The sequence below is a fragment of the Frankliniella occidentalis genome, unplaced genomic scaffold, assembly GCF_000697945.3.
Source record: "Frankliniella occidentalis isolate FOCC.00 unplaced genomic scaffold, Focc_3.1 Scaffold11, whole genome shotgun sequence".
Lineage (NCBI taxonomy): Eukaryota > Metazoa > Arthropoda > Insecta > Thysanoptera > Thripidae > Frankliniella > Frankliniella occidentalis.
In genome coordinates this window covers 250670-255071 of record NW_026267141.1, presented here as the reverse complement: position 1 = coordinate 255071, position 4402 = coordinate 250670, and positions in this window count along the sequence as shown.

Sequence of the window (4402 nt, the reverse complement as noted above, 5' to 3'; positions counted from 1 at the left end):
CCCCCCCCCCACACAAACACATCAAAATAATCTTTCTCTCTCACGCACACATATATACATACACACACAAACACACTCACACACACAAACGCATACACACTTTTACTAAGATCCGAGCCACCGCCGAATGAAAGGGCGATGGACGTCCGGAAACTACTTAAATATTGGTGTCTCGATGCCGCAAGTCCCGAGTAAACGGAACCCGTAAACCTTACCTCTACTAGTCCTTATGCTTTAGCCTTAACGCCTAGACGGGCAGCGGGGGCAGGCAGACAGAGCCTTTCCGGCAACGCGCACTGCTGCCCGCGACCCGTGAGAGTAGCTGCGATCCTTGGGTCTGCGAGAGACCGTCCCGATGGAACGGTCGTCAGAACGAGAAAAGAAAGATAAGAGAAAACACAAAACGACTGGACGCGTGTGGTGGCCAGCCCCCTCACCTATAAGTAACAATTACAAAAATAGAGACTCACTCGGACCGTGGGGTGGAAGCCGTACCCCTCCCCTCTCCCCTAAATCTCTCTCGGGCAAACCCGCACCGGAAACAAAGGTAGGGCGTAGACGTAGCGCCTTCGCACGAGTGCCAATCACTTAATGCCCGCGGAGGGAGACCATTAGCCCTTCGTAGCAAAGGTTGGGGTACCCTTGCACGACGACGATGGCTTCGCTGACTCCACGGTAAACAAATAAATAATTGGCCCCCTCACAGTTAAAATTTTGCGAAATATTGTTTCGGTCTAACAATAATGGCAGCTTCGCAAATGCTCACACTCCCTCGTGTTCGCATTGCAATCACCTCGAGATTTCACAAGTGCAGAATCCTGTAAGACTCTGGCAAGTGCGTCACCACGGCGAAGCTGCCAATTCTTCGCAACACGTTAACTCTGCTTATAAAGGCAGCAGAACACGAACACAGGTTCAAAACTTTCGAGCCTTTGAAAACTGAAACGGCTACCAAAAACACGAAAGGTTGGAACATTTAAAAGGCCTTTGTGTTTCCAATAAGCAACACTTCACTCTCACGGTATCCCAACGTCTATTCGCAGATACCAAATATGACCGAAACGGCTAAGTCTGGAACGGCAAAACAAACCATACGCAGCGGACGGAGCGACGCAAACTGTCTGCACGCGAGGCCTTCCCAAGAGACCCAAACACGCCTGCCCTCAAAAAACAGGTCAGAGGGGTCAGAGGAAACGACTTGCACCCCAGTGGCCCCCACACTCACACTCACACCCTCCCATACTCCCCACTCTCACTTGTACCCTCCCCCACTCCCCACCCACCACTCTCACTCAGTTTGCTCTCTGCTACCGACCGCCATCCCCTGCACAGGGGAGGGCGTCCATACTACTGAAAATTCTCGGTGCAATTATAATTTATCCTAAGGTTTGGTAACCATATGACGAGGATACTACTGTCAATAATATCATTAAGTACAAGTCACGTGGAGACGCTTGGGCCACAAAGGCGTCTGAACGACGTCCTTTAAAATAGAGGAAAGGAAACGTAGACATTGAAAGGAAAAGACTTTTCTTCTACCCTATATGTACACGCCCTGCGAGGCCGCCCGCGCGGACACCCGACATCGCTCCCGCCCACCCCCAACACCTCCCACCGGCTCACTCTACCAAGGGAAAGGAAAGACATAGGGTCCAACGTATGTACAATCACTACTCGATCGAATGGTCCTTATTACAACTCGAAGATCAGAAGAAGTCACTTGCCTTTGGTCCTTCAAACCTTTAGCTGTCCTGATCTGCCACTTTCACCTCTTTCACTCTCTCACTCGCTCACACACCCACTCACTCTACACATAAAAGTGACAAATGAGCAACCGCAACGGGATCATAGCTCAAAGTAAACCACAAATCTCCCGTGATACCGTCACAAGTCCGATATTTGTATTGTTTTGGAACGATTTTTGGTTTGATAGATAGTTGTTGTCTTCGCGAGGGATGCTTTCACCATACGCTTCATGATAGTAACTTTCTGTCCCTTATAATTTAAGAGACCATAATAATACCGCTATATTTGCACTTGTATCTGTAGAGCACTCACATGCTCGCTCATTCACTCACTATCTTACCACTATCTATTTATCTATTTACATGTCTAAAAACATTAAATACAACATGAACGCCACCATATGCCAGTCACGCTGCTCCAAGGGAGCAAATCGTGATTTAGAATAAAGAACGAAACAGCAAAACTTGAAACGGAAAACGTCATCTTAAACCTAATTATATAGTGTTATTTACAGCTATGCCTTTTGTAGTCCAGGCTCCACTGACGTGAACATGCCCCTACATTATTCAACAAATAAAACCGCGTGACTTTCAGTCTCTTAAAGAGAGTGGCAAGTTTAAAAAGTTTGTGGCACACTTTTAAGAGATTGAATGTCACGCACTTTTCTTTGAAGAGCAAAGCGCATTTGCTTCTATGGTGGAAAGCTAGAGGCATTTTCCTGTAGTGGATCACACTCACTCACTCACTCACACTCACGCTCTCACTCGCACTCACACTGTGTCTCCTGCTTCGGTGCTGGACCGGGGCGCTGCCCTAGGCGCGGCGCGGCACGGCTGCTGCGAGGTCACTCCCCCACCGGCCACGCGTGGAAAACGCAACCCCCACACCACGAATTTGAGGCTGCGGGTTCGGGGTACGTTTTCCAAGGCCATCAACTCCTGTCTCCGAGTGAAGGGTTGCCGAATAACTGGCTCAAATTCCCTCGAGCTTTAAAACGTTCAGTGCGGTTCATTTTCGGTGGCTATGATTTAACATTGGAGCGTGACCACCTAGTGGTCACGCCGCACTGAACTTGTTAATAATCCAAACTACTGAAGCACGGCCCCTCAACCCCCCCAAAAAACGTTTCCTTGAAAAAACCTACGAAACTACCAGGTGGCTGATTCACGCCGCGCACTTCTGTAGCTATGCTGTACCGCATGCACGAGTGCGGGCGGGTTGCCTACTCGCTCGGCTCGTAAGGCGCCGTGGACAGGGGCGATAGGCAAGCCCGCCCGCACTCGTGCATGCGGTACAGTATACCTACAGAAGTGCACGGCGTGAATCAGCCACCTGGTATTACTTTAACCTTATTTCAAGGGAGTTTCCTTTGATTCAAGAGAGAAAACCTTACAAGATACAGAATTGCGCCTTGAAACCGAGGAAACGAGGTTAAGGATAAGGAAAGCAAATCCTTACGCTTTTTTGCGACTAAAATTGCCTTGATTTAATAGGCCTTTGATCGGGTGCTTTCAAAGATACGACTTTCTTGCCCCATTCACGGTACAGTAGCCCAACACTCGACAACGACACCCGCCCTCGCGGTGGGGAAGCAGGCCGGAGGCAGGCGGCCGGCCCCGCCGCGGGCGGCTTAGCTACGGAGATCAATTCGAACTGGTGGCCGCAGAACACGTGCGCCAATGTGAAGGGCTCAAAACAAAACGAGAAACAACAACAAAACACTAGCGGGCGCGATCGCACGCGCACACACATACTCACACACACACACACGCTCGCACACCGGCGGCCCGGCCCCGTCCACAGCAGTCTGCCACACGCTACACTGCAAACTCTGGACGCAAGTGTATCTCCTTTTGTTTAACGTGAGGCGTTATCCTGAGACACCCGTCATCACTAGATGCAATAATGGAATGAGCACCACTTTTGCACACGGTAGTGACGAATGTCCGGCCTACGCTTGCGGGACCGCCGCCGCCTCTACGGCCTCTACCCTCTACGCTACAAGGGGTGGGCGCGCGGGAGCTGGCTCTACGAGCTGGCGAGCTACCCGCTGCCCCCGCGCGCCCTCTACAGTTTGTGTTTCATTTGCCTTAGGACGAAGCGCGACCGGCGCGAGCCGGCAGCCGCAAAGTAGAGAACTCAATGGGAAAAGGGAACTCAAAAGTCGACTTACATTTCTAGGCGGGTACTTGTGTGTCGCTCTCAACTCCCTACGGGTACCCGCGGAGGTAGACGGGTTGAGGAACACAATACGTAGAATTAAGGGAAAGTGACGGAAAAGCGCCTATGAGAGAGGAAATGAGGCTTTACAGCGCCTTTCATTAGGATATTTACAATCGAGGGCTCACGGCACGAGGCGTGACCCTCATGGTGTTAGCCCGAACTAGTTAGTTCAGGCGGTCAGCACGACTGTCTGCCAGGGGCGAGATAGTGTAATTATAATGGGAAACAGAAGTGAAACTGGGAAAAGAGAAACAAAACGTACTTACAGTAAACGTCCAATATAAACCCTATAAACTATTATGTGCCATTTCGACTTAACCTACTTCAGCGTTTGGCTCTGGTTACCCCTTAATCCTAGACAATAATTCGGTCCAAGAATCCCCCAACTTACATCTAAATCAATTTTACACCCATTCCCTTTCGTTACCCAACC